We start from the raw sequence: 19,073 nt of genomic DNA, 5'->3' as shown, positions 1-19,073 counted from the left end.
TGTGACTCAGCTATTGTCCTAAGTAATTACTATGCAGACTAGCCCTGAGCCTTTCTAGCTCTGTTCCAGTAGATTGTAATGCCTAATTAGTATCACTGTCTCTACTAGAAGTGAATTTGAGTGTTACTGAATGGGTAACATTCTTACTGAATTCCAAGCTCAGGGTCAGCTTCAAGGATTTTCTGGGAACCATTAGAACACTGGTGGAGAATTAGCTATGTCAAAATCAAACCTTAAAGGCACTTATAAGAAAACAATTCTGAAAGAGAGCACATGGATCCAAACACCAGACTAATTCGGGGACAGGTTTTGAGTATACGGGCTATGAGAATGCCAAGGTTCCAGGAGGCAAAGTTTCCTTGAAACTCCCTGCCTCAGGACTGCTTCCAGGCTTTCAGGTCTGTAATGTGTGTCACTACTGGAGTGGATGTAGCAAAAAGGTGCTTCAGAAAACAATCCCACTGCTGCCAGGGTGACCACCTTAGGAAGACTTCACATTCAAATGTGGATCTGCTGTTTTCTGGTGCTCTGCATCTCCTCACCGTCAGCATTTCCAACTGTTTTGGGCACTGGAGGCCATGTGCAGGGGAGGTCATCTCTCCAGAAACCTCCAAAAGGAGCTCCGTTGCTCTCCTTTTCAGCCTTAATGTGGGGCCCTGCTTGGAGTCTCTGGATTCAGCTCTCTGCCCAAACTCCAGGTTTATTCTGGTTCACAAATCATCGATGACTTAAATGAGACAAGGTAGTGAAGAGAATTCTTTATGAGACCTGGGGATTATTGAATTTTCCTTCTGAATTGCTGAATAACCAGAGGTGCTAAGAAGTTAGGTCTTCCAGATGGTTTAGTCACTTCTCTTTCATGTTGCTTTTTCCAGCTGTCTTCCTTTTAAATATTGAGTACTAGTGAATAGAAGGTATTCTGCATATCATTAAAAGCCATCACTCATTGTATCTATGAGAATGACATATATTTTGTAAGTCTTCAAATCACAGGAAAGAAACCTGACAGTACTGAAAATTGAAATCTTAGATTTCATAATTCCAATGAAAAACTATGAGCTCATATAGCATAGAAAATAAAACATTTAGCATGCAATAAGTCATATACTATATGCATATTCATACAAAACAATAATGGTCATTTTCATCCGGCAGTACAGCCTGTACCCCAGTGTTCACATCCACATATTTCACACCTGTAGACACAGGGTTGAAGGGGTACAGAGTAAATGGTAATGTGGACACCTTTATGTAGCCACAGTTATTTTTCTTATAAGAGATGCACATTCCAGATTCAGTTAGCTGTCACCATTCACTGTTGTTAACAGTTCTTCCTGTTTTATAACCATTTCAGGGTTCACAACTATGATAGCATTTGCTGCAGTTTCTTATTTCATGTGTCTATAAACATAAATGACTAGATAACTTAAGCTTGCCTTTGCTTGATCCTAGATTGCTGTGGTGGCACATAAAGAATGTGTGAAAGTAACAGGAAATGCATAATTCAATGAGCACCAGATGAGGGTAAGAGATCCTGTCTCTGCTCAGGAGCCATTCTTACAACTCTCTTTTATTTATTTATTTATTTATTTATTTATTTATTTATTTATTTATTTTTATTACGTATTTTCCTCGATTACATTTCCAATGCTATCCCAAAAGTCCCCCATACCCCCCCCACTTCCCTACCCACCCATTCCCATTCTTTTGGCCCTGGCATTCCCCTGTATTGGGGCATATAAAGTTTGCAAGTCCAATGGGCCTCTCTTTCCAGTGATGGCGGACTAGGCCATCTTTCGATACATATGCAGCTAGAGACAAGAGCTCTGGGGTACTGGTTAGTTCATCATGTTGTTCCAACTATAGGGTTGCAGATCCCTTTAGCTCCTTGGGTACTTTCTCTAGCTTCTCCATTGGGAGCCCTGTGATACATCCAATAGCTGACAGTGAGCATCCACTTCTGTGTTTGTTTGGCCCCGGCATAGTTTCACAAGAGACAGCTATATCTGGGTCCTTTCAGCAAAATCTTGCTAGTGTATGCAATGGTGTCAGCGTTTGGAAGCTGATTATGAGATGGATCCCTGGATATGGCAATCTCTAGATGGTCCATCCTTTCATCACAGCTCCAAATTTTGTCTCTGTAACTCCTTCCATGGGTGTTTTGTTCCTAATTCTAAGAAGGGGCAAAGTGTCCACACTTTGGTCTTCATTCTTCTTGAGTTTCATGTGTTTAGCAAATTGTATCTTATATCTTGGGTATCCTAAGTTTTGGGCTAATATCCACTTATCAGTGAATACATATTGTGTGAGTTCCTTTGTGATTGTGTTACCTCACTCAAGATGATGCCCTCCAGGTCCATCCATTTGCCTAGGAATTTCATAAATTCATTCTTTTTAGTAGCTGAGTAGCACTCCATTGTGTAAATGTACCATATTTTCTGTATCCATTCCTCTGTTGAGGGGCATCTGGGTTCTTTCCAGCTTCTGGCTATTATAAATAAGGCTGCTATGAACATAGTGGAGCATGTGTCCTTCTTACCAGTTGGGACATCTTCTGGATATATGCCCAGGAGAGGTATTGCTGGATCCTCCGGTAGTACTATGTCCAATTTTCTGAGGAACCACCAGACTGATTTCCAGAGTGGTTGTACAAGCTTGCAATCCCACCAACAATGGAGGAGTGTTCCTCTTTCTCCACATCCTCACCAGCATCTGCTGTCACCTGAATTTTTGATCTTAGCCATTCTGACTGGTGTGAGGTGGAATCTCAGGGTTGTTTTGATTTGCATTTCCCTGATGATTAAGGATGTTGAACATTTTTTCAGGTGCTTCTCAGCCATTCGGTATTCCTCAGGTGAGAATTCTTTGTTCAGTTCTGAGCCCCATTTTTTAATGGGGTTATTTGATTTTCTGGAGTCCACCTTCTTGAGTTCTTTATATATTCTTACAACTCTCTTAAACACATCGTGCACCTGATAGTCTATGGCTTTAGCCTGGATTGTCCCTCACAGGCTCATGTTTTGGCTCCCACTGAGTGATGCTATTTTGAAGGATGTAGAGCTTTCAGGAAGTGGGGACTGGGTGGAGAAAGTATATTACCAGGAGCAGGTCAGCTTTTGAAGGGTTTGACTACTTATTTCCTGCCTGCTGGTAGCTGCCATGTCTGGTGGTGGTTTGAATAAGAATGGCTCATATATTTGAATGCTTAGTAACCAGGGAGTAGAACTGTGAAGGATTAGGTGAGGCCTTGTTGGAGGAAGGATGTCACTGGACTTGAGCTTGGAGGTTCCACAGAAAGTTCACACCAGGCCAAGCTTGTACTTTCTTGTTCTGCAGATCATGATGCAGCTCTCAGTTATGGCTGCTGAACTGGGTGTACTACCATGCAGCCCACAACAATAACAGCCTAACCCTCTGAAACTTTAGGCAAGTCTCCAGTTAAATGTTTTCTTTTATAAGAGTTGCTATGGTCACGGTGTCTCATCATAGCAATAGAACAATGACTAAGACATTACATATCACTGCAAGATCCTAACTTCTGTAGTCATCATGCCTTCTTTGGGTCAAAGAACTGAGACCTCCTGTAAGTTGTTCTGCCATCTGGTTTATCACAGCAATATAAAAGTAATCAATACAAATCCCAGGAGACTTAAGCAGTAAATATACATACATGGAACAGGTGGATTACACATTTGAATTGAGGCAAAGGTGATCATTGACTCATGATGGTTTTGCTATTGACTTTTTCATGTAAAGATGCTGGGGATAAAATACACAACAGAAGATATCTTCACTTTTCAAGATGAGCTCAATTTGAAGTTGAGATATACAAGTACAGTTTCTCATGATGCTGGTTGGATAGTATCAAGCAGCATAGTAAGCCACCACCGATTCGGGAGCTCATAAACTGATGCCATTCAATACACGTATTTGGTGAACCATATGATATATTCAACATACTATAAAAGCCATTGCTTTACACTTTTATTCAACTATAGATTAATAGAAATGATCTGAACATACTGAAGCTGGACTGAACTTAGCTTTGGAGTTCGAACTTAAGTTTATCAACTGTATTTTCAACCTACTATATACTTCTTGGTGAAACTGTACTTTTGAAACCTGGAAAAGAACCACCACTGCCCTTATTAATTGTACCGAGTTCTTCTCATGACTTATGCTTCCCTTTATTGCACAATTGCAGCCTTCTGGGTAAGAAATACCAAGTGCTAAAGATTTATGTTCACACCTACAGTGTAGCCAGGCATGTGCCTTAGTATGTTTGATATCAGTGTGGTATGGGGGATATTTCATGTTCAGTACCAAGTGATCCCTCTAAAACAAATCCTTCAAAAATTTAAACAAGAATGACTTTCAAGCATTGATGTAATGGCTTGGGCCTGTTATCCTTGAAATAAGAGTGAATTACAGGCTAACCTGGGTTCAGAGTAAGAGCTTGTCTCAAAAAACTAAACAGATAAAAAGGGAAAAAGTTATTTTAATGACAAAATACATGGTCACTTATGGTTACAGACAGAGTTGAAAGCATAATTCATTAGATATTAATCCACAAGAAGTAAGGTCCCTGCAGTCTCTGGTAAAAAGGCACTTAAACTATGTGTATGAGTAAAACACAAGTAACAAAGCAAAGTTACAACACAAGCCTGACCTGAGATTAACTCAGGAATAGAGGGTAAGCACTATTTGTAAGCATACAGCAATGACTTGACATCAAAGGTAGATATTAGCAGGCATATAAGCTATCTAGCTTATGATTATGGTAGGATATTTACAGATATCTTTTCATTTGATAATCTGCAAATTGGCCAAAATAGTTCAGAACTTTCAGATCTCTAGTGTGCAAAGTCTTCAAGAAAACATATATCAAAGTATAAAACATCAAATACAAAATGCCATCTGATCTGAGAAATCTAGTTTCTAGTGTCCACAGAATGATATAAACTCCTGTACTTGATGACTTCCTTGCCATAATGAACTGTGAGCTGAAGGGAAGAAATTCTCCCCTCCTCCCCCTTAAGTTGTTTCAAGTATTTGGCAGTAACAATGAGAAGAATAGAAAAGATACAGTATAAACATCAAAGATAAAGCCCAGCATGGTGACACTCTCCTTTATTCCCAGCACTAGGGAAACAGAGACAGGTAGATCTTGAAGTTTGATGCCAGCCTGGTCTAAGGAAGCAGTTCTGGGATAGCCAGGGTTACACAGAGAAACCCTGACTCAAATGAAAATCCGACAAATACAAAAATATCAAAGATAAGAAGTTCCCATATGATTTCAATAGAGAAAGCCTTGAAATACAACTTCATTTTTCAACAGCTCATTAACATACTCATTACTCTAAAACATATTAGGAATACATCTCATTTGAATCCAACACAGAAAGAAGAAATGTACATGACTTGTAAAGACACAACCCATTAAATTCATGTCTTACTGCTTAAAGACACTTAGAGATTAGGTCATCTGAAAATTTATTTACAAGAGTCAAAATTAGAATTTAACATTCTAATGATTTATCTTCTGAATTATTGACCAGTTAGTGTTTATTCACAGGGATCCTAAAAGGAATTAATGAATTCTGTTACTTAAGGGATTTTCATAAAGCTTTGTAAACTGTTTTGATAACTTTGTTAGAAAACTTGATATTGGGTACTTTCTCAGAGGTTAGCCAACTGAAGACTTCTCCATATATCCATTTATGGTATGTGTCTCTATTGACATCATGTTGGAGCTTCTCACTATGCTATGAACTACTACATAGGTGAATGCCATCAAGATGACTAGAGGCATTCCTAAGGACAACATGACCCTGGGTCTCTGCCCTATGCATTGTCATGCTAAGATTGCCTTTCCAGGTTCTACACTTAGGGATTTCTACTGTGAGTCTTCTCATGTATTTTAAGGGAACTGGACCAGGTAAAAGCTTTCCCCTATTGCTTGCAAATGAAAGGTTTCTCACCAGTGTGGATTTGTTCATGTCTTTGACAATCACTTAAAGTATAAAAGGATTTCCCACAGTGTTTACATAACGAAAGGTTTCTCTCCACTGTGAATCCTTTCATGATGTCAGAGGGCACTGGGATTAGTAAAGGTTTTCCCACAATTCTTACATACATAGGGTTTCTCACCAGTGTGAATTTGTTCATGTCTTTGACAGTCACTCAAAGAAGAGAAATCTTTCCCACAATGCTTACATACATAGGGTTTTTCTCCACTGTGAATTCTTTCATGGTGTTGAAGTGAACTATGTCCAGTGAAGGCTTTACCACATAGTTTACATACACAGAATTTCTCTCCAGAATGAGTCCATTCATGTTTTCGAAAGTTACTGGAATAAATAAAATCTTTCCCACATTGTTTACATATATAGTGTTTCTCCCTACAGTGAATCCTTTCATGGCATCAGAATAAGTAAAGGCATTATAATGCTGCTTATCTATACATATTTCTTCTCTAGTTTTATCATTCACACGTATTTGAATGTAATCATTACTTTTGACGATTTCCTCACACTGGTTCAACTCATAGGATCTCTTTCTAGTGTCACTGTCTTTATGCTTCAGAAAGCATTCTGGATAAATGAAGGCTTTCTCACATTCTCCAAATTTATAGAGGTTCTCTCCATGTGGCTCATATTCATGAGGTTTGTGTGGAGTCTGAAGAGGCACAGATGCAGTAAGAGATGACTGACTAATGAGCATGTTGTCCTTGTACACAGGGTTTTCACTAAGCATTGTTCTATGAGAAATCTTCACAATGGTGTTTGGAATCTGTCTGAAGATTTCTTTACTTTCAGTACCTTTGCTATGCTCCAACAGTCTTTCCACAACTTCATTTCTACTTAAAGTAAAAAAAGGAAACTATACCAATAAAGGTATAAATTTTCTACCAGCAGAATTTCTGAGAATTTTTGAATATGATTGAAGGTTTTACAGGATGTGGAGACATGTAATATTAAGGCACTATATTCATATAGGATTTCTTTTTGTGTTAACATTTGTTTATTTACTATTTATGTGTGTGCAAATGCTATGTGGGCATATGGAAGCAGGAGGACAGCTTTTAAGAGTTGGTTCTCTTCTACTATATGGGTCCCAAGGATTGAACTCAGGTCAAATTTGGCAGTGAATGCCTTTACCTGATGCATCATTTTGCCAGCCTAATCATATGAGACTTCTTAATACCTCTAGTAGGTTAACTATTTTGGAAACAATGAATATCTAAGTCTTATCTATTTTTGAGGTCAATCTCTTGCTATGATGCATGGGCTACCTTCAAATTCAACTCCTAATAGCTGGGTTCATATTTGCCGCTATATCCAAGTACTTGAGTATTCCTCATGCAAAATACTGAAGCAAAAACTATTTTATTTAAAACTTGTTTTATATACATAAAATATCTTGAAGACTGTTCTCAGTGTAAACATAAAATTGCTTTATATTTTCTCTGTATCTATACTCAAAGCTTGAAGGAAGGTACACACGTTATTTTTATTAACTTTGTGCTTGGATACAAGTTGTGTACATAAAACCATAAATATTTTCAATTCTATATATACTTTTTGGGAGAGAAATGCTTTAAATTACATCACCTTGAAGTTGAGCTTATTGGGATGTTGTCTTGATTTTTAAAACTATTGGCTAAAACCAAACCAAATCAAAACAACAACAACAACAACAAAAACCCTGGCCATTTCCAGATTGTTGAGCTACATCATCCTGAGTTGGTAAAGTTACCTTTGACTTCTTCTAGAATATCTATGGTCCTCATCTATGTTCTGGTCTTGTGTTTTTCCTAGAATATAGACCCAGAGAAATCTGATTTAGTCATACTAGGAAAAAAAAAACAGATTCTACATAGATTCATGGCATAACATGACCATGCCTGATAAAGCCACCAAATTTACCTTCCCATATTACAAATCATGGAGCAACATTTTTGAGCAAGACCAACTTACAATCTGATTGACCAAGAAAATGTACGATCGTAATCATACCTATAGCAGCCAGGTTCCTGAAGGTCTCCTCCATGACATCTTTGTGCAGCTTCTTTTGGGAAGGATCTAGTAAAGCCCATTCCTCCACAGTGAAGTTTACAGCCACATCTTCAAAGCTCACAGAGCCCTAAAATAGCCAAGATATTTCCAGAAGAAAAGATGAAACACACAACACTGAAAATCTGTGAATGTTCTCTAAATGTTCAATATATATCCGAGTCACCACACTCCTATTTTACATTCATAACTGTACTCACAAACATAAAAATCCCCACATTATCTTTGAAGCAACACAACAACAACAACACATACCAACTATCTTGCTGGAACTTACCATTTCTACTAGTGTACACGTCTTCACCATTTTCCCCACAAAATACTACTACCAGTGCAGACAAGTGTTAACAGCAGCTGCATTAAACTGCATATTTTTACAACAGATTATGAGCGTGAGTGTCCTCATCCAACACTAGTTCACAAGGCCATAATGTTCCGCCTCACCACAGATCCAAAGCAATGGAGCCAAGAGACAACAGAATGAATTATCTGAACCATGACATAAAATAAACCTCTCAACTTTGTATAAATTACTCTTCTCATTACTGTGACAAATAGCAATTCATGAGAAGTAAGGTTTACTTTGGATCATGTCTTGAAAGGGTAGAGCCTATCACCTGGGGAAGGTCATGGCAGAATTCATGGGAATAGGATTATGCAGCATCCAAATCAGTGGAGATCAGAAAGCAGAGCAGGGAATGCTGGTTTCCACTTGAATTCTTCCTTTTTCCTTTTTTATTCAGCCTGGGATCCCAGACTGAATAAATGTTTATATGTTTATATGTAATGGTTAGTGTTGAATAACCTGGTGGATAGGCATCTTGGCACACCTGTAGGGATTTATCTTGATGGTGTTAACTGATGTGAGATGATTCATTTTAATTGTCAGTGAGACCATCCCCTGGTTAGTGGATTCTAGCCTGTACGAAATGGAGAAAATGAGCAGGACATAGCATGTATTCACTACATTTTTCTTCTGACTTCAGATGTAATATGACCTGCTGCTTCATATTCCTGCTCCCTTGACTTCTCCATCAGGAAGAATTGTATCTTGAATTGTGAGTTAAACCCTTCTTTTCTTATATTATGTCATCAGGGTACTTCATGATAACAACCTGAAAAGAAACTGAGACTGGTACCACAGAGATTTAGAGTGGGTATTCATTCCTTAGTTACCCTTCTGCAAACACTTGCAGAGACACTCCGCTATGGTTTGTGTTCTAGATGATTTCAAATTATGTCAACCTAAGTAGGAGACTATCACAAAAACCTTCAGTTGCTTTTCTCAGGTATATTGTAATAGGAATGCAAAGCTAATTAACATACTCCACTATCTAAAATAACATTAACAGTTGGTTAAGAATAGATCATGGTTGGTGCCTGGTTAATTATAATCAAATAGACTTCCTCTGGCAGCTGATGGGAACAGAGACAGAGACTTGAAGCCAAACATCAGGCAGAGAGCCCAAACTGGAGATTTTTACTTTCAAGTTAAGGGAACCCCATGGAAGAGGGGCAGGAAGAACTGTAGGAGCCAGAGGGGATGGAGAGGAGAACCCAGTCCACAGAATCAACTAAGCAGGGCTTCTAGGGGCTCACAGAGCCTGCATGGGCTTGCACTATCTCTTCTGCATATACGATATGGTTGTTAGCTTGGTGGTTTGTGAGACCCTGAAGAGAGAGAGCAGGTGTGCTTCTGTCTGTTGCCAGATCTTGGGACCCATTTCGTCCTACTGGGTTGCCTCACTCAGCCTTGACATGATGAGAGTTTGTGTGTAGTCTTACTGTATCTTGTTTTGTACGCTGTATTTGGTTGATGTCCCTGGGAAGCCAGCTATTTTTTTTGGAGGAGGAATGGATGTGGGGGAGAGGGAAGGTGGGAATGGAACAGGGAAGAGTAGAGGGATGTATAAGGAAAGAAAAAAAGTTCATGGGTCTAGGAGATGGCTCAGTGCATAAAGCATCCACTGTGCAAGCCTGAGTTTGAACTGCCAGAATTCAAGCAGAGCCAGAGATGGTAAGGCATATTTATAATTTTAACTGTGAAATATGCAGTAGTGAACAACAAAGACTGTCCTTTGACTTCTGTCTTAGTCAGAGTTTGTATTCCTGCACAAAACACCATGGCCAAGCAGGAAGTTGGAGAGGAAAGGGTTTATTCAGCTTACACTTCCACATTGCTGTGACTCACCAAAGGAAGTCAGGATAGGAACTCACACAAGGCAGGACCTTGGAGGCAGGAGCTGATGCAGAGGCCACGGAGGGGTACTGCTTACTGGATTGCTTCCCCTGGCTTGCTTAGCTTGCTTTCTTATAGAATCCAGGATTACCAGATCAGTGATGGCACCACCCACAATGGGTGATTGTGGTGCCCCTTGATTACTAATTGAGAAAATACCTTAAAGCTGGATCTCATGGAGGCATTTCCTCAAGGGACGCTCCTTTCTCTGTGATAACTTTACTCTGTGCCAAGTTGACACACAAACCTGTGAGTACAACTTCCAAACACAATTGTATGTGAGAGCATGCAGTGTGTATGCACACGCACACGCACACGCGCACACACACACACACACACACACACAGAGAGATCACAGAAAAAGTTAACTGTATTTAACTGGCTCAAATGTAAACAAACAGTTGGTTTTTCACATAGATGGCATTGTATAATGATGAGATAAATCACAATCTGTTTAATATAGAATTAAAAAACCCCTGTCATTTGGAAACACTCCTTGTATCTCCCCTTTCCACTAACAGATATCAAGCTATGCATTAAAATAGGGAAAAAAACCAACAATTTTAATACTTTGAGATCACACTTATGTTTTGAATTTTAAGACCATAAGAAATGGATGTGGCCATTTAAATCTATGAATATGGCCTTATGCTTCACAGGACGGCAGGGATAGTCAGCCCAAGTTTGATTTTGTACAGGATGAAAACAAGGCAACCAACGAAAGAGAGTGGCTGTGGTTGATAGTTCAGAAAAATCAAAATTGAAGGACTTAAGACACTAGGGAGAAAACCAAGCAGGAGAAGCAGAAGCAGAGTTCCCCACCCTGAAGCACCATGACTTGTGGAAGGAGATTCTCTTCTCTGTGGCGGTGAGGAAAGAGAGAACTATAACCCACTGAGGAAAGATGCAGGCTGCAGGTCAACAACACAAATGGGTGATTCACAGGGAACAATTAACCAAAATGATATTACAATCCTAAGCATATACAACAGACTCTGGTGCTCCCAATTTCATAAAAAGTACAGCAGAGGCTGGTTCCCAGAACTTCCATGGCGGCTCACAACCACCCTTAACTCCAGTTCCAGGGGACCTACAGTTCCAGGGAATGCCCTTTTCTGACCTTCACAGGCATCAGACATCCATGGTATTTATACATATATGCAGACTATACACTCATATGTGTGTATGTGTATCTTAAAAAAGCATACTAGTGGAATTAAAGACACAGATTAACACTAACCCAGTATTAGGTCATTTTAATACCTGACTGTCTCCAATAGACAGGTTATCTTGGATAAGAAGTAGAGAAACATCAACATTCTACCCAAATATGAAAGAATATACATTCTACTGAGCAGTTCATGGAGGCTTCTCCAAAATAGATATCTTGGGACATAAAAAGCTTAACAAATTCTGGAAGGCTGAAATAACTTCATGGGTCCTACCTGTCCACTGTGCAGTGAAATTTAAAATCAAGTGCAAACAAGTCTCTAGTAAATCCACAAGCTACAGACATTAAACAACTCAGTGCTGAATGATGAAGAGATACCCATTAACCCCTCCCTCCAGCTTCAGTACTGTACATTCCACCCTCCACTCCCCTTTTCTGTGAGCATCCACACTATTCTAGTGTATATAAACCCAGTGTTTTCTGGGCTCAGGGTCCCTTGCCAGAATTCACGCAGTGAGTGCTAGGGGGACGAACCAAGTTCGAACTTGAAAATAAAAGACTCTTTTGTGAGTTGCAGCAGGCTTTGCAATTCTTCTTTTTTTTTAATTGATAATGTTGAGTGTCAATGGTTTTAATCCCACCCCCCAATTTTTTTAATTAGGTATTTATTTCATTTACATTTCCAATGCTATCCCAAAAGTCCCCCACACTCTCCCCCACCCACTCCCCCACCCACCCACTCCCACTCTTGGCCCTGGCATTCTCCTGTACTGAGGCATATCAAGTTTGCACGAACAATGGGCCTCTCTTTCCACTGATGGCCAACTAGGCCATCTTCTGATACATATGCAGCTAGAGACACAAGCTCTGGGGGGTACTGGTTAGTTCATATTGTTGTTCCACCTATAGGGTTGCAGATCCCTTCAACTCCTTGGGTACTTTCTCTAGCTCCTCCATTGGGGGCCCTGTGATCCATCCAATAGCTGACTGTGAGCATCCACTTCTGTGTTTTCTAGGCCCCGGCATAGTCTCACAAGAGACAGCTATATCTGGGTCCTTTCAACAAAATCTTGCTAGCGTATGCAATGGTGTCAGCATTTGGAAGCTGATTATGGGATGGATCCCCGGATATGGCAGTCTCTAGATGGTCCACCCTTTCGTCTCAGCTCCAAACTTTGTTTCTGTAACTCCTTCCATGGGTGTTTTGTTCCCAATTCTAAGAAGGGGCAAAGTGTCCACACTTTGGTCTTCATTCTTCTTGAGTTTCATGTGTTTCGCAAATTGTATCTTATATCTTGGGTAGTCTAAGTTTCTGGGCTAATATCCATTTATCAGTGAGTACATATCATGTGAGTTCTTTTGTGATTGGGTTACCTCACTCAGGATGATGCCCTCCAGGTCCATCCATTTGCCTAGGAATTTCATAAATTCATTCTTTTTAATAGCTGAGTAGTACTCCATTGTGTAAATATACCACATTTTCTGTATCCATTCCTCTGTTGAGGGGCATCTGGGTTCTTTCCAGCTTCTGGCTATTATAAATAAGGCTGCTATGAACATAGTGGAGCATGTGTCTTTCTTACTAGTTGAAACATCTTCTGGATATATGCCCAGGAGAGGTATTTCGGGATCCTCTGCTAGTACTATGTCCAATTTTCTGAGGAACCGCCAGACTGATTTCCAGAGTGGTTCAGTACTATTCCACACTCTTCTCCCCTTTTTCTGTGAATATTCACACTATTCCTATGTATATAAACCTGATGTTTTCTGGACTCAGGGTCTCTTGCCAGCATTCACACAGTGAGTTCTAGGTGGGTGAACTGAGTTTGAACTTGAAAATAAAAGATTCTCGAGTTGCTGCAGGCTTTGCAATTCTTGGGCTCATCTGGGTTTCCTATGGACTCAGGGCACAATTATCTTTGAACTTTTGAAGAGAATTTCTGCCTGGTGTTGGCAAAATTATGTGTCATTTTGGGAAAAAACACCAACCATATGCACCAGCAGCCCTGCATTAGAAGTCATGCAGAACAATTCCAGTGCAGCCAGGACCTCCACTTAGTGCTCTGGTAGATAGGGAGGAAAGTTACCCAGGCGCTGCAGAATACCAGCATGCTGAGGTCAAGAACTGGGCTTCATTGTATGTGTCAGGCAGGTTTTTTGCTCAGAAAGCCTCAGTGAAGCTTCCTAGGTCCAGAGAGCCCAAGTATCCCAGAACACTGTAGAAGGTACTGACTGAGCCCTTGTTGCACACAATGAGGATATGACATGTTGAAAATGTCTATCTGTGAAAACAAAAGGAGGGTGTGTTCCTGTGTAACCATATTCCACAGATGGTAAGTTTGATAAGCACACAGAAGAAAATGATGAATTTAGGGACCCCTGACATTAGCGTGCCCCGCATCTTTCTTCCTAGCTGAGTGAAATGGAGCCAGAACCATAGTAGTGACTTTGGCCAACACAGTGGAAAGAACCACAGGGAACAGAAGTGCAAAGGTCACAGGTGACCCTGCTGGGATCTCCAATGTAGAGCAGGGAACAGAGAAAGCAAACTATGGGGGAGATGATTAGAAAGTATCTGACTGCCATTGGCTTTCACAATTGGAGTGTCTTACTGTTCCATGAGCACCCCAAGAACAAGTGTCGTGAATACAGAGAAGAACAGGACATGCAGGTTAGAGCCATCCCCAAGAGGCTGTCAAAAGCCACCCATGTCATTCCTTCCTGGAGGTACTGATTTCGCTCCATGTTGACATACTGATCATCTGGACACTTCATGCACTGATCCATATCTGTTGCAGATACCAACACCATTTTAGCACGTTTCTCATTGGCAGTACACTTCAGATAAATATTTTGGAGAAAATGAAAATTCTTCCATTTTGTTGCTATGGATTACAGTTAAACTGGATTTATTGACAGCAGTGATTAACAGTTTATAAAAACTGTCATTTTTTTGTTGTGGAGGAAACACTTCTTTTACCCTTTATGTTACATATTGATGAACTTTATAGTATCATAAACTATATGAATACTAACGTATTTGTATAGAAACAAGGCAAAAATGTTGTGTCTTAAAACATTAAGGATACTCAGCTATTAAAAAGAATGAATTTATGAAATTCCTAGGCAAATGGATGGACCTGGAGGGCATCATCTTGAGTGAGGTAACACAATCACAAAGGAACTCACACAATATGTATTCACTGATAAGTGGATATTAGCCCAAAACTTAGGATACCCAAGATATAAGATACAATTTGCTAAACGCATGAAACTCAAGAAGAATGAAGACCAAAGTGTGGACACTATGCCCCTTCTTAGAATTGGGAACAAAACACCCATGGAAGGAGTTACAGAGACAAAGTTTGGAGCTGTGATGAAAGGATGGACCATCTAGAGACTGCCATATCCAGGGATCCACCCCATAATCAGCTTCCAAACGCTGACACCATTGCATACACTAGCAAGATTTTGCTGAAAGGACCCAAATATAGCTGTCTCTTGTGAGACTATGCCGGGGCCTAGCAAACACAGAAGTGGATGCTCACAGTCAGCTATTGGATGTATCACAGGGCTCCCAATGGAGAAGCTAGAGAAAGTACCCAAGGAGCTAAAGGGATCTGCAACCCTATAGTTGGAACAACATGATGAACTAACCAGTACCCCAGAGCTCTTGTCTCTAGCTGCATATGTATCGAAAGATGGCCTAGTCCGCCATCACTGGAAAGAGAGGCCCATTGGACTTGCAAACTTTATATGCCCCAATATAGGGGAATTCCAGGGCCAAAAGAATGGGAATGGGTGGGTAGGGAAGTGGGGGGGGGTATGGGGGACTTTTGGGATAGCATTGGAAATGTAATTGAGGAAAATATGTAATAAAAAAAGATTAAAAATTAAAAAAAAAGAAAAACACAAAGAGAGAGAGAGAGATTAGATATTATAAGATAAACAAAGTACTAAATGTGTAATACAGAATTCAAAGTCTTATTAAGACTCAGGGTGTGTTTAGCATACTCAGGGCCTTTCAATCTCCAGCATCAAACAAAAAAATAAATTTTATAATTTTGAAAAAAAAAACATTAAGGATGCTGTAATAAAGTAACATTGAATAAATAATTAAATGAAAGTCTAATTACTACTCATAGCTCTTCTGTGTACTGACCAGTTGAACCACACACAGATTCCGATGACTCTCAACCTTCTGAGGTCGGTATACCTGCTGCACGGATGGTAATTATGCCCGTGTCTTCACGTGGTATATGTGACAAACTTGCCTGTCCTGTGCATTCACAAAGTTATGCATTTATTCATTAACTTATTTGTGTTTATGTATATGGGTATTGTTTATGTGTATGAGTATTTTTTTTGTAGAGGAAAGAGTTTCTTTTTCACCTTATATCTTACAGTATATTATGAATGGTAGTCAGGACAGGAAATCAAACATGAACTTGGAGCAGGTGCTGAAGAAGATGTCATGAATGAATAGAATAATTATCTTGTAAAGACTGATTTTTTTTTTACCATTTTGAAATTTATAACGTATATGATACACCTAACACCCAGTCCATTATCTTTGACAATTAAGTAGGACACTCTGTCATCTATCCTAACTTAAAAGATTTATAATCCATATGCTATGTCCTGGTTTTGCTTGTATAGTATCTGAGAACGATCTTCTCAAATATATTTTCTCAATGTTAAATAGCCCGTGTTGGCTATGAGACTATAAATATTCTTTCAACTCTGTCAGAAATCTGAGAACAAGCAAAATTATCTGAAAATATAGGAAGCCTAAACTCAGCTTCCAGAACTGAGACAAGTTGTAGAGAGAGCTGCCTACCCGTACAGCCCCAGTAAGTCAGGAAGTTGGAGCATCAGTCTTCAGCCTTCTGGCCCAGGATCATCTGATAGACCTTTGAAAAACAGGAATTATTAAGGACTAGCTTATTCTGTCTCAGCAGAACTAAGCTCTCCTAATCTGTAACTTGTGTCCTCTCAAGAATGGTACAGGTCCTCCTATAGTGTCTCTAGTTGCATATGTAGCAGAGGATGGCCTAGTTGGCCATCAATGGGAGGAGAGGCCCTTGATATTGTGAAGATCATATGCTCCAGTACAGGGAATGCCAGGGCCAGGAAGTGGGAGTGGGTGGGTTGGGGAGCAGGGTGGGGGAGGGTATAGGGGGCTTTGGGAATAACATTTGAAATGTAATTGAAGAAAATATATAATAATAATAATAATAATAATAATAATAATAAAGAATGGTACAGGAGAGATAGGCAATTTCTGTCCAGTGGCTACCAGGCTGTAATATACTACCTCACCTGGAGGTAGAGACACTCAGTTTCTTCTTTAAATCTACAAAAGGGGAGCTGCTAGGAGCAGATATGTCTCAACAACAAAAGAATAAATAACATGAAATGTCACATTCTGTGGATTTCTGACTTTTTGAAAATCAACTATCTATGTAAAGTAATCTGGACTGTTGTCCCTTAACTATTCTCAGCTATTTGTAGTTAAATTACCTGAAAACATCCTAACAATAAACTCAGAACCATGATTTGCTATTTGGCCCTTGACTCACAGGCTTCAATCTCTTAGATCAGTTTGTGATGACATTATAGAAGGACTGGGTCCAAGCCTTGTACTTATTAAATTTCTGAAGGGACCTGGGAGGGAAAGTGGATGGGAGGAAGGAGTAGAGGGTGGGGGGAGAGGGGAACCTGATCTGGTATTGGGTGAGGGAAAATGACTGAAGCCCTGAGGGCCAGCAGAAAGAATGGAAACAGGCAACCTCAGGAAATAAGGGGTTGGGGGGACCCTCCAGAATGCACCAGAGACCAGGGAGGTGAGAGACTCTCAGGACTCAAAGGGAGGGACCTTAGATGAAATGCCTAACAGTAGGGAGAGGGAACTTATCAAGCCCACCTCCAACAGGAAGACAGGACATCAAGTGAGGGATGGGGTTGCCATCTCACAGTCACATCTCTGGCCCATAATTGTTCCTGTCTGAAAGAATTACAGGGATGGAAATGGAGAGGAAAAAAAGGTCCAGTGACAGGCCTAAAGTGGGATCCAGCTCAAGGGGAAGTCCCAACGCCTGACACTATTACTGAGGCTATGGAGTGCTCAAAAAACAGGGACCTATCATAACTGCCCTCCAAAAGACTCAAGAAGCAGCTGAATGAGTCAGATGCAGATATTTATACCCAACAAATGGACAGAAGAAGCTGACCCCTGTTGTTGAATGAGGGAAGGCTGAAAGAAGCTGAGGAAAAGGGTAATCCTGTAGGAAGACCAGCAGTCTCAATTAATTTGGACCCCTGAGATCTCTCAAACACTGGACCATCGAACAGACTGCATACACCGGCTGATACGAGACCCCAACACATATACAGCAGAGGACTTCTGGGTGTATACAGAAGGACTTCTGGGTCTGTGTTCATTCAGAGATAATGCACCTAACCCTCAAGAGACTGGAGGTCCCAGGGAATTTAGAGGTCAGGTGGGGTGGGGTGTAGAGACATCCACATGGAGACAGAGGGTGGGGAGGAGGTATGGGATGTGGAACAGTTGGAGGGTGGATGGGTGGGGGGATAAAATATGGAGAATAAAAAATAAAAAAGTTTATACCAATGATAACCTTGATTCTGTATCAAAATAAATTCTGTACTAAAATATGAAATTATGACTTCAATTTAGCAACTATTGTAAAGATTTCTACCAAAAGCAATTATGGTTACACAATCAGTCTAGCTATTTCCTCCCTGTTCCAATTATGACCATTTCAGCATTCCCCAGAAAGACAACTAGAATAACCACCTCTAGGACCCTCTAGTCCTGAGAACTGGGTGACGACTCTTCATAACTTCTTCAACCTGAATATGGGCACTGAGATACCTTTGAAGTGGGGAGAAAGGTAGGGAAAATGGGGAGTTGGTTGGCCTTAAGAAGGCCACATCAATGATTGTTTTAGTCTCTGATGTCTGTGTCCTGACTGGATCTGGCTGAAAGTCCAAGATGTCAGGAGTTCAAAGCAGGCCAGTTCAGCATGTCTGCTGATGAGACTAACCAATGTTGTATTCTGTAATACACAAATCTCAGAACAAAGTTTTAGTATCATCGAGATATCTTTTTTGTTTGATTCTCTGGAATCTAGTCCTCCTGTGGTGGTGGTGGGGGGTGTCCCTTTGTCATAGTTGATCCATAGAACTCTGGAAGGTGTGTACACACGAATCACCTCATCTAAAAACACAAAGACAAAACCTTCCTCCCCAATCAGCAGATCCTTGGGCCAGTGACCAGAAAAGCTTTTATTTTGACCTCTCTCCCAGAGGAATAATATAACCACAAAACTCAAAATCACACCCATTTTGAAAATTAAAACAATCTAAAACATATTAAGTAAACTAAAATACTGACCTCTTTTTAGGCCTTTTCTATTTTGTATTGACAGGAAATTAACCCAAAATTTCTGTAGAGTCCACATTCAAAGAATATAAGTTATCTTGCAGGACTTCAAATCTTCCCTAAAACAATTGTTTTCATACAATCTCCCTGCTATCCTAAAATACCTTTTGCTTATTGTAA

At 40.1% G+C, this 19,073-nt stretch overlaps 1 pseudogene; it reads right to left on the bottom strand.

Moving 5' to 3' along the window:
- Positions 1–5,886: 5,886 nt before the first annotated feature.
- On the bottom strand, positions 5,887–8,382 carry LOC110289222 (zinc finger protein 441-like; annotated as a pseudogene).
- Positions 8,383–19,073: the final 10,691 nt, after the last annotated feature.

Source organism: Mus caroli, unplaced genomic scaffold, assembly GCF_978045245.1.
Source record: "Mus caroli unplaced genomic scaffold, Mus_caroli_1 scaffold_10, whole genome shotgun sequence".
Lineage (NCBI taxonomy): Eukaryota > Metazoa > Chordata > Mammalia > Rodentia > Muridae > Mus > Mus caroli.
Note: the sequence above shows the minus strand (reverse complement) of the source record. Positions and strands in the feature narration are given on the sequence as shown.